This window comes from Rhinoraja longicauda, chromosome 6 (genome assembly GCF_053455715.1).
Source record: "Rhinoraja longicauda isolate Sanriku21f chromosome 6, sRhiLon1.1, whole genome shotgun sequence".
Classification (NCBI taxonomy): Eukaryota; Metazoa; Chordata; class Chondrichthyes; order Rajiformes; family Arhynchobatidae; genus Rhinoraja; species Rhinoraja longicauda.
Window position 1 is genome coordinate 44,758,510 of NC_135958.1, and position 12,852 is coordinate 44,771,361.

A 12,852-nucleotide genomic window follows, 5' to 3' on the forward strand; every position below is an offset into this window, starting at 1 on the left:
AGCGTGGAATTTAACAGCGGCCACACCGGCACCAGTGACAGCTCCGGCACCTAAAAAATTAGCACTGCTACACTGATCCTCATAGCATCCTTCTCACTGTTCACACTGCCACCCAGCTTTGTGTCAAGTGCAAATTTGCTAATGTTACTTTTAATCCCGTCATCTAAATCATTAATGTATATTGTAAATAGCTGCGGTCCCAGCACCGAGCCTTGCAGTATCCGACTAGTCACTGCCTGCCATTCTAAAAGGGTCCCGTTAATCCCTACTCTTTGTTTCCTATCTGCCAACCAATCCTCTATCCATGTCAGTACATTACCCCATGTGCTCTAATTTTGCACAGTAATCTCCTATGTGGGACCTTATCAAAGGCTTTCTGAAAATCCAGATCCACTACATCCACTGGCACTCCCTTATCCATTTTCCTAGTTACATTATGTTTTATGTATTAGGGCGTTGTTGCTTTTCTTTCCTGTTTTATATTGGTTCCTTTATTAATTCTCAATGATTCAATGTACTTTTCTGTCACATGTACCTAGGCAGAATGAAGTTCCATTTTTGCATACCGTCCATTAAAAAAATTACGATACATGGGCAGAATCATAATTAAGCCCAAAAAGAATGTACGAAAAGTAGATTACACTGATGCAGAACACATGAGTCTTAATGTTTCCAGTGCAACCTTCAAGGTTCCAACTTTCCTCCATTGTGATGGATGTTAACTTTAATTTTGTTTCTTTTTCCACAGACACTCTCTGCTCTGCCAAGCATCCTCTGAATGCTTTGTTTTCTATTTATAATGCCTTGAGACACCTTAGCAATTGAAGAATGAAGTCTGACTGAACTGCAACCATTTTTTCAAATGTTATCTTATCATATCATATCATCATATATATACAGCCGGAAACAGGCCTTTTCGGCCCTCCAAGTCCGTGCCGCCCAGTGATCCCCGTACATTAACACTATCCTACACCCACTAGGGACAATATTTACATTTACCCAGCCAATTAACCTACATACCTGTACGTCTTTGGAGTGTGGGAGGAAACCGAAGATCTCAGAGAAAACCCACGCAGGTCACGGGGAGAACGTACAAACTCCTTACAGTGCAGTGCCCGTAGTCAGGATCGAACCTGAGTCTCCGGCGCTGCATTCGCTGTAAAGCAGCAACTCTACCGCTGCGCTACCGTGCCGCCCTATTTCTCCTGGTTATTTTCCAGCAGTCTTTAAAAGTTTACAATTTTACAAGACAGTGAGCTTGAGCAAGTGGACCCTGGGGGCTGAGTTTCCTCATCTCCACAACTGCCCTGGGCTTCAGCAACTCAGTTATCAGAGTGATAGACAAGGCAGCCGAATATTGCCTGCGATCATTCCGGAGCTCCTGTCATCTTTCAGTTGCATCAGATGAAGACTGAGTGATAAAATATTCCACCATTTGTCAAATTAAAGAGCAGCAAATTTAGCAAGAGAACACATTCAATTACTCAACACAAACCAGATAATTATTCCATTCAGTTCCTATTAGTCATGTTCCTCTTAAGATTTAGTTGTGGCTCCCCAAATCTAAGTTGTATCTAGTTTTGATGCATGAATACGATATTCTCCTCATCAACAACATGACAAGGGCTGTTCAGTGGAGGCATAAAGCATCTTACATTTTTTTAAAAACAGTGCTGGAGCAAATCAACAGCTCCTGATCCGAAACATCTCGTATCCATGTTTTCCAGGGATGCTGCCTGATCTACTGAGTTACTCCAGCACTCTATGTTATTTTTTTGTAAACTAGCATCTGCAGTTCATTGTTGTAAACATCTTATATCATTCCTTATTCATGTAAAAATCTACCTCACCCACATAAAATATGACTTACGATTGAATACATTGAGGTGGAAACTGAACTATAGAAAGGATTCACAACTGATGAAGCAACTTGAAGAGAGTTTACTAATAAAAGAAACTATATGGCAAACTATGTGTGCCAATTTCATTAGCAGCATACTTCTGGAAAGAGTGTCAAATGAATATATTGACATAAGAATCCATTTTTTAAAGTCATCTGTCAATGTTCCTAGTCCTTCACACAAACAGGAACATGCATAGCCTGAACTCTTGTCATCACACTTCTAAAAGCATCCCACTTTCCAGACATTCCTTCATCCATAAACAGCCTACTCCAATCAACCTTAGCAAAATTCCTCTCTAATACCAAAGAAAGTGTCAGCACAAGTCGATAGAGCAGTAAAGAAGGCACCGGGTATGTTTGCCTTCATTGGGTGGTGTATTGAGTGTAAAAGTCGAGATTTTGTGATGCGGCTCTATGGAACTTTGGTTAGGCCACATTTGGAATATTGCTGGTCACCATATTACAGGAAGGATGTGCAGAATTTGTAAAGAGTGCTACCAGAATGTCGCCTGGATTAGGGGGTATTAGCTACAGGAAGAGGTTGAACAGACTTGAATTATTTTCTCTGGATCATCAGAGGTTGTGTCGAGACCTTATGGAAGTATATAAGATTATGGGAGGCATAGTTAAGGTACACAGTCAGACCTTTATTCATAGGATGGAAAATAAAAAAACTAGAGGGCATGGCTTTTAGGTCGGAGGGGCAAAGTTTAAAGGAGATGTGCTGGGCAACATTTTTACTCAGAGGGTGGTGAATGCCTGGAAGATGCAGTTGGGGTTGGAGGTTGAAGCAGATACCTTCATAGCATTTGAGGCAGTTGGATAGGCATATGTATGTGCAGGGAATGGAGTAATATGGATCATGCGCAGGTAACTAACAGATGGGCTTGGCATTATGTTCAGTACAGACATGCAAGAGAGGTGATAATGGGGAATAAAGAAATGGCAGAAGAGTTGAATAACTTTTTAACATCAATCTTCACAGTGGAAGACACAAGCAACGTGCCTGAAATTCAAGAGAGTCAGGGGGTGGAAGTTAGTGGAGTGGCTATTACTCGAGAGAAGGTGCTTGGGAAGCTGAAAGAGATGAATGTGGATAAGTCACCTGGACCAGATGGACTGCACCCTAGGGTTCTGAAAGAGGTGGCTTTAGACATTGTATCGGCATTAATAGTGATATTTCAAGAATCATTGGAGTCAGGAGTGGTTCCAGATGATTGGAAAATTGCCAATATTACCCCACTGTACAAGAAGGGAGCAAAGCAGAACTGTGGGAACTATAGTCAGACTGTTGGTAAGATTTTAGACTTCATTATCAAGGATGATGTTACGGATTAGTTAGAAGTTCATAATAAAATAGGCCGAAGTCAATATGGCTTTGTGAAGGGGAGATCTTGCTTGACGAATTTGTTGGAATTCTTTGAAGAAATAGTAGGACAGACAAAGGAGAGTCAGTAAATGTTGTATACCTAGATTTTCAGAAAGCATTTGATAAGGTGCCACACGTGAGGTTGCTAAGGAAGATGAAAGCCCACGGTGTCAAAGGGCAGATGGATAGCATGGATAGCAGGTTGGCTGGATGGCAGAAGGCTAAGAGTGGCATTAAAGAGGGCCTTTTCTGGTTGGCTGGTGGTGACTAGTGGAGTTCCGCAGAGGTCGGTGCTGGAGCCGCAATTCACGTTGTATATTAATGATTTGGATGAGGGGATTGAAGGCATTGCGGCCAAGGTTGCGGATGATACACAAATAGGTGGAGGGGAGAGTGGGCAGAGAAGTGGCAGATCGAAATAGTGTAACTAAGTGTGGAGTCATGCAGTTTGGTCGTAGGAATAAAGGAATAGACTATTTTCTAAATGGCAAGAGAATTCAGAAATTGGAGGTGCAAAGGGACTTGGGAGTGTTGGTGCAGTATTCCCAAAAGGTTAATCTGCAAGTCGAATCAGTAGTAAAGAAGGCAGACGCATTGCTCGCACTTATTTCAATAGGGCTAGAAATCAAAAACAGGGATGTAATGCTGAGGCTGTATAAGGCACTGGACAGGCTGCATTTATAGTATTGTGAGCAATTTTGAGTACGATATCTGAGGAAGGATGTGCTGGCCCTGGAGAGGTTCCAGAGGAGGTTTACAAGGATGATTCCAGGAATGAGTGGGTTAACCTATGATGAGCATTTGTCAGCTCTAGGCCTGTACTCGCTGAAGATTAGATGAATGAGGGGAAACCTCATTGAAACGTACCGAATAGTTAAATCCTTGGATAGAGTGGATGTGGAGAGGATGTTTCCACCTGTGGGAGAGTCTAGGACTAGAGGTCATTGCCTCAGAATTAAAGGGCGTTCCTTTAGAAATTAGATGAGGAGGAATTTCTTTAGACAGAGGGTGATGAATCTGTGAAATTCTTTGCCACAGAAGGCTGTGGAGGCCATCAATGGGTATTTGTTAGGCAGAGATAGATTCTTGATTGGTAAGGGTGTCAGGGGTTATGGGGAGTAGGCAGGATAATGGGGTTAGGAGAGAGAGATAGATCAGCCATGATTGAATAGCGGAGTAGATGATGGGCCGAATGGCTCAATTCTGCTCCTATCATTCATGACCTCATGACAATGTTAGATGAAGGGCCTGTTCTTGCGCTGTACTATTCTATGTTTTATGCAAATCTGGCCTGGACATGTAGAATTTTAAGCCTGACCAGTCTATATCAGAGTAGGAATAGGAGGATATTTCAGATGAATACGTGGCTTGAAAAATGGTGCAAGGGGGAGGGATTCAAATTTTTAGGACATTGGAACCAGTTCTGGGAGAGGTGGGACCAGTACAAACAGGACGGTCTGCACCTGAGCTGGAATGGAACCAATGTCCCAGGGGGAGTGTTTGCTAGTGCTGTCAGGGAGGATTTAAACTAATGTGGCAGGGGGATGGGAGCAGGAGCAGAGAGACAGAGGGGTGTAAAATGAGGGTAGAAGCAACAGGTAGCAAGGTGAAAAGTAAAAGTGGCAGGCAGACAAATCCAGGGCAAAAATCAAAAAGGGCCACTTTTCAACATAATTGTATAAGGGGTAAGAGAGTTGTAAAAACAAGCCTGAAGGCTTTGTGTCTCAATGCAAGGAGTATACGTAATAAGGTGGATGAATTAAATGTGGAGATAGTTATTAATGATTATGATATAGTTGGGATTACGGAGACATGGCTCCAGGGTGACCAAGGCTGGGAGCTCAACATCCAGGGATATTCTATATTCAGGCGGGATAGACAGAAAGGAAAAGGAGGTGGGGTAGCGTTACTGGTTAGAGAGGAGATTAAAGCAGTGGAAAGGAAGGACATTAGCTTGGAGGAAGTGGAATCGATATGGGTAGAGCTTCGAAACACTAAGGGGCAGAAAACGCTAGTGGGAGTTGTGCACAGGCCACCTAACAGCAGTAGTGAGGTTGGGGATGGCATCAAGCAGGAAATTAGAAATGCGTGCACTAAAGGTGCAGCAGTTATAATGGGTGGCTTCAATCTACATATAGATTGGGTGAACCAAACTGGCAGGGGTGCTGAGGAAGAGGATTTCTTGGAATGTTTGAGAGATGGTTTTCTAAACCAACATGTCGAGGAACCAACGAGAGAACAGGCCATTCTAGACTGGGTATTGAGTAATGAGGAAGGGTTAGTTAGCAGTCTTGTTGTGCGAGGCCCCTTGGGCAAGAGTGATCACAATATGGTAGAGTTCTTCATTAGGATGGAGAGTGACAAAGTCGATACAGAAACAAGTGTTCTGAACTTAATGAAAGGTAACTTTGAGGGTATGAGGCGTGAATTGTCCAAGATAGACTGGCGATTGATGCTGAAAGGGTTGACGGTGGACATGCAATGGAAGTCATTTAAAGGTCGCATGGATGAACTACAACAAGTGTTCATCCCAGTTTGGCAAAAGAACAAACCAGGAAAGGTAGTGCATCCGTGGCTAACAAGGATAGTATTAAAACAAAAGATGAATCATACAGATTAGCCAGAAAAAGTAGCATACCAGAGGACTGGGAGAAATTCAGAGTCCAGCAGAGGAGGACAAAGGGCTTAATTAGGAAAGGGAAAATAGATTATGAGGGAAAACTGGCAAGGAACATAAAAACTGACTACAAAAGCTTTTATAGATATGTCAAGAGAAAAAGATTAGTTAAGACAAATGTAGGTCCCTTGCAGTCGGAAACAGGTGAATTGATCATAAGGAACAAGGAGATGGCAGACCAATTGAACAAATACTTTGGTTCTGTCTTCACTAAGGAAGACATAAACCGTCTGCCGGAAATAGCGGGGGACCAGGTGTCTAATGAGATGGAGGAACTGAGGGAAATCCAGGTTAGTCGGGAAGTGGTGTTAGGTAAATTAAATGGATTAAAGGCAGATAAATCCCCAGGGCCAGATAGGCTGCATCCCAGAGTGCTTAAGGAAGTAGCCTCAGAAATAGTGGATGCATTAGTGATATTTTTTCAAAACTCTTTAGATTCTGGAGTAGTTCCTGAGGACTGGAGGGTAGCTAATGTAACCCCACTTTTTAAAAAGGGAGGGAGAGAGAAAACGGGGAATTATAGACCAGTTAGCCTAACATCGGTAGTGGGGAAAATGCTAGAGTCAGTTATTAAAGATGTGATAGCATCACATTTGGAAAATGGTGAAATCATCGGACAAAGTCAGCATGGATTTACCAAAGGCAAATCATGTCTGACGAATCTTATAGAATTTTTCGAGGATGTAACTAGTAGAGTGGATAAGGGAGAACCAGTCGATGTGTTATATCTGAACTTTCAGAAGGCCTTCGACAAGGTCCCACATAGGAGATTGGTGTACAAACTTAAAGCACACGGTATTGAGGGTTCAGTGTTGAGGTGGATAGAAAATTGGTTGGCGGACAGGAAGCAAAGAGTAGGAATAAACGGGTCCTTTTCGGAATGGCAGGCAGTGACTAGTGGGGTACCGCAAGGCTCAGTGCTGGGACCCCAGTTATTTACGGTGTATATTAATGATTTGGACGAGGGAATTGAATGCAACATCTCTAAGTTTGCGGATGACACGAAGCTGGGTGGCAGTGTTAGCTGCGAGGAGGATGCTAGGAGGCTGCAGAGTGACTTGGATAGATTAGGCGAGTGGGCAAATGCATGACAGATGCAATATAATGTGGATAAATGTGAGGGTATCCACTTTGGTGGCAAGAACAGGAAAGCAGAGTATTACCTGAATGGTGACCGATTGGGAGAAGGGGAGATGCAACGTGACCTGGGTGTCATGGTCATTGAAAGCAAGCATGCAGGTGCAGCAGGCAGTGAAGAAAGCGAATGGTATGTTGGCATTCATAGCAAGAGGATTTGAGTTTAGGAGCAGGGAGGTTCTGCTGCAGTTGTACAGGGCCTTGGTGAGACCGCACCTGGAGTATTGTGTGCAGTTTTGGTCTCCTAAACCTGAGGAAAGACGTTCTTGCCTTAGAGGGAGTACAGAGAAGGTTCACCAGATTGATCCCTGGGATGGCGGGACTTTCATATGAGGAAAGACTGGATAGACTGGGCTTGTACTCGCTGGAATTTAGAAGACTGAGGGGGGATCTTATAGAAACATATAAAATTCTTAAGGGGTTGGAGAGGCTAGATGCGGGAAGATTGTTCCCGATGTTGGGGGAGTCCAGAACCAGGGGTCACAGCTTAAGGATAAGGGGGAAGTCTTTTAGGACCGAGATGAGAAAACATTTCTTCACACAGAGAGTCGTGAGTCTGTGGAATTCTCTGCCACAGAACGTTGTTGAGGCCAGTTCATTGGCTATATTTAAGAGGGAGTTAGATGTGGCCCTTTTTGCTAAAGGGATCAGGCGGTATGGAGAGAAGGCAGGTACAGGCTACTGAGCTGGATGATCAGCCATGATCATATTGAATGGCGGTGCAGGCTCGAAGGGCCGAATGGCCTACTCCTGCACCTATTTTCTATGTTTCTATGTTTCTATATCCATAATTGTTTTACAAGGATAGAGTTCTGCTGGTCCGTCACCTTGTATCCCAACAGCTTCTGCATCCAACACATCATTCTCTGACATTTCCGTTGCCTCCAACATAACCCCACCACCAGTCATATTTTCCCATCCTCACCACTTTCTGCTCTCTGTAGATACCACTCAATCTGCAGATAGACACAAAAAGCTGGAGTAACACAGCGGGACAGGCAGCATCTCTGGAGAGAAGGAATGGTTGACGTTTTGGTTCGAGACCCTTCTTCAGACTGGTTAGGAATAAGAGAAACGAGAGGTATAGATGGTGATGTGGAGAGATAAAGAACAATGAATGAAAGATATGCAAAAAGTAATGATGATAAAGGAAACAGGTGAAAATGAGAAGCTAGTGCGACTTGGATGGGGGAGGGATAGAGAGAGAGAGGGAATGCCGGGGCTACCTGAAGTGAGAGAAATCAATATTCACACCACTGGGCTGTAAGCTGCCCAAGCGAAATATGAGATGCTGTTCCTCTAATTTGCGTTTAGCCTCACTCTGACAATGAAGGAGGCTGAAGACAAAAAGGTCTGTGTGCGAATGGGAAGGAGAATTAAATTGTCCAGCAACGGGAGATCAGGTTGGTTCAGGTGGGCTGAGCGAAGGTGTTCCGCGAAATGATCGCCCAGTCTGCGTTTGATCTCGCCGATATATGAAAGTCCACATCTTGAACAACGGATACAGTAGATAAGGTTGGAGAAGGTGCACGTGAACCTCTGCCTAACCTGAAAGGACTGTCGGGGTCTCTGAACAGAGTCGAGGGAGGAGGTAACGCGACAGGTATTGCATCTTCTGCAGTTGCAGGGAAAGGTACCTGGGGAGGGGGTGGTTTGGGTGGGAAGGGATGAGTTAACCAGGGGGTTGCGGGGGGAAGGGTCTCTGTGGAAGGCAGAAAGGGATGGAGATGGGGAAATGAGGTGAGTGGTGGGATCTCATTGCAGGTGGCGGAAATTTTGGAGAATTATGTGTTGTATGCGATGGCTGATGGGGTGGAAGGGAAGGACTAGGGGGACTCTGTGTCTGTTGTGACTAGGGGGAGGGGGAGCAAGGGCAGAGCTGCGGGTTACCGAGGAGACACAAGTGAGGGCCTCATTTATGATGGGAGAGGGGAACCTCAGTTCCCCAAAGAATGAGGACATCTTGGATGTTCTAGTATGGAACACCTTATCTTGGGCGGAGATGGGACTCAATCTGCAACTGCTTGGTTCACTGATCCCTTCCCATCTAAAGCTTGCAATCCAACAATATGAACATTGAATTCTACAGTTTTAGGTAACTAACCCATGAACACCCCATCCTTCAACACAAAGATAGACACAAAAAGCTGTAGAAACTCAGCAGGACAGGCAGCATCTTTGGAGAGAAGGGATGGGTGATGGTTGGGGTCGAGCTCCTTCTCCAGGTATGCCATCCTTCAACCCCCTCTCTTCCCCCTCTCTTTCCTGTGCCGCACCTGGATACATACCCACATCTTATTTCCCCTTCCCCCGTCTCCTTCCACCTATATTCCTTCGTCTGGCTTCACACTTTGTGCCTCTTCTATTCTCATCTCCTTACCTCACATATTTTGTCTTTTCTGGCCTTCGTCCAGCCACCTGCCAATCAAGCCTCCCTCTCACTTGTATCCACCTATCACTTGCTAGACCATGTTCTTCCCCCACCTCTCTCCCAGCATCCCCCTCCCAAAGAATAATGTCTTAAAAAGTATCCCAACCCAAAATGTCGCCTGCCATGTTTTTCAGAGATGTTGCCTGATGTTATTCCAGCACTTTGTGTCTTTTTTTGCAAACTAGCATCTGCAGTTTCTGTCTCTAAGCTATACATCACTCTTTTAAATAAACTCAGTGACTGAACCTTCACTGGTCTCCAGGGTAGAGAATTCTAAAGAATTATCACCAACTGAATGAAGACATTTTTCCTCATCTCAACATGTTTCAGAAACTCTGACCCCCGGTTGCAGACACAACTTACCTGTAAATGGAAAGTTCCTTCATTTCAAGGGAAAAAATGGTGTTATGTAAAAGACCAATTTACAATTTTATGGGACAATTTACAATTTTTCTGAAGCCAATTAACCGACAAATCTGTACATCTTTGGAATGGGTGAGGAAACTCCACGCAGGTCATGGGGAGAATGTACAAACTCCGTACAGACAGCACCCGTAGTCAGAATTGAACCCGGATCTCCGGCGCTGTAAGGCAGCAACTGTACTGCAGCACAGCTTGCTGAACATAAATGTGCAATTACACAAGCTATTAAGAAGGCAAATAGTATAGGAACTGCAGATATTGGTTTACACCGAAGATAGACACAAAAAGCTGGTGTAACTCAACGGGACAGGCAGCATCTCTGGAGAAAAGGAATAGGTGACATTTCTGGTCAAGACTCATCTTCAGACTGAAAGTCAGGGGAGAAGGAGTCGAGAGATATGGAGGGGTGTGAAAACGACAGATCAAAGCAGACGATGATAAGGAAATGTAGAATGGTTGATTGTTAGCTGAGGAGGAAGGTGACAAGGAGACATACAATAGGTAAAATTAATCAGGAAGACAGTGAAATTAGTCAGAGAACTAGGGTGGGGTAGGTACAGAGAGATAGCGAAAGCAAGGGTTAGAGAAATCTATATATCATACTGCTGCGTTGTAAGCTGCCCAAGCTGCTGAAATATGAGGTGGTGTTCCTCATCTCATTACCTGAGCAGGGATGTACTGACCATGAAGGTTCACCAAATGGCTTCCAGGAATGTTAGGACTGTTGCGGAGAGTTTATGTTAACTAGGAATGCATTCACCAGAGTTTAGAAGAAGAGGAAAATGTATGGAATGTGCAGAACTTTAAAAGGGCTCAACAAACTAGATGCAGGGAAGATGTGTTTCTTAGCATGAGATAGTGATGGGAAGATATTTAGGATTGAGATGAAGAGATATTTATTTCCACAAAATGTGGTGAATCTATGGAATTCTCTCTTCCAGAAGGACATGGAGCTGGAGACAGTCAATATATTTTAGATATTGTTTCTTCTGTGATTACCTGCACCTCCATCTTCTGCCTCGGGGATTCCAACTCTGGTTCTAGACCTCCCACTTTGGACCCAAGTACAGGTACCAACAGCTAACCACAAGGAGCAGCACCAACATCCATTGCCTCTCCGACTCTCACAGCCTTCCCAGCCCATCCCAGGCTCGGACCACCGAAACAGCCCCTACCGCCGGCTCTCACCACCTCCCCACGGCCACCATGTCGCCATGGGTACCATCACTGCTGCCACCCCCCAACGCGTCCCCGGGGCCACCATCACTGCCGCCACCCCCCAACGCGTCCCCGGGGCCACCATCACTGCCGCCACCCCCCAACGCGTCCCCGGAGCCACCATCACTGCCGCCGACTCTCACCACCTCCCTGGGGCCACTGCCTCTCCACCGCCCACCAGCGAGCGGAACCATCACCTCACCTGAGTCCCAGGCTCAGCACAGGGCCCACAGCCTCCATGCTGCAGACTCCAACAGCACGTGGTCTGACCCTGCTGGGTCTTACTGCTCCCCCCCCCTCCTACAGGAGAGCCCAGTAGTGATGGGTCTTCCCCTTCCTCCTCTTTCAACCAGGTTACCTCGACCACACCCCACCCAGACAATAGTCCTCACGCCCCCCTCCTCTCTGATCATCCACCATCCTCCCACCAGATCTCGCCTCGGCCTTTGCCCACTCCCGGACCCTCCTCTGACCCCAACCCCCACCCTTGTCATGTCTTCACCATCCCCCCTGACCTCCCCCTTTCTGATACAGAATGGTCTATCCTCAGCAGAGGCCTCACCTTCGTTCCCCTCCGCCCCCACCTCAACGAGTTCCGGGTCCACCACGACGTAGAGCTGTTCCGTCGCCTCCGCTTCCGTGCCTTTTTCTATGGGAAGGAATCCTCACCACCCAATGATGACCCCTTCTCCCGTCTCCTCCGGTCCCCCACCTCTTGGACTTCCCAGGTGGTCCTCTACTTTCTCTAGGCCTCTTTATTTCTAACTGCCGGCGTGACATCAACCGTCTGAACTTTTCAACTCCCTTTACCTACTCCAACCTCACCCCCTCTGAACGTACAGCCCTCTGCTAACTCTGCAGCAACCCCGACATTATCATCAAACCCGCTGACAAGGGAGGTGCCGTGGTAGTCTGGCGCACTGACCTCTACTGCACTGAAAGCAGGCGACAACTCTCAGACACCTCCTATTTATCCCTGGGCCATGACCCCACAGATGAGCACCAGGCCCTAATTTCTCAGACCATTTCTGATTTCATCACTTCCAGCTGTCTGCCCTCCACAGCCTCCAACTTTATCATTTCCTAGCCCCACCTTCTCCTCAAAATCCCAAAACACAACTGCCCTGGCAGTCCCATTGTTTCTGCTTGCTCCTGCCCCACTGAAATCATTCCCACGTACCTCGACTCCACCCTATCCGCCCTGGTCCAATCTCTCCCTACCTAAGTCCAAGACACCTCACATGCCCTTTTTCTCTTTAATGACTTCCTTTTTCCAAGCTCCCACTCCCTCATCTTCACTCTACACCCCCACCAGGAAGGCCTAAAAGCCCTCTGTTTCTTCCTCGACCACAGAACCCTCTACTAACGTCTTCTCCGCCCAACGTCTCCTTCGACTCCTCCCACTTCCTCCAAATCCAAGGCGTAGCTATAGACACCCGCATGGGCCCCAGCTATGCCTGCCTCTTTGTAGGGTGCATTGAACAATCCCTGTTCCAGTGGCCCTATCCCCAAACTCTACCTCTGCTACATTGCCAACTGCATGGGTGCAGCCGCCTGCACCCATGCAGAACTCATGGACTCTATTAACTTCACCACAAATTTCCATCCTGCACTCAAATTCGATTGGACCATCTCCGAAACCACCCTCCCCTTTCTTGATCTCACCCTCTCCATCACAGGAGATAGACTATCGA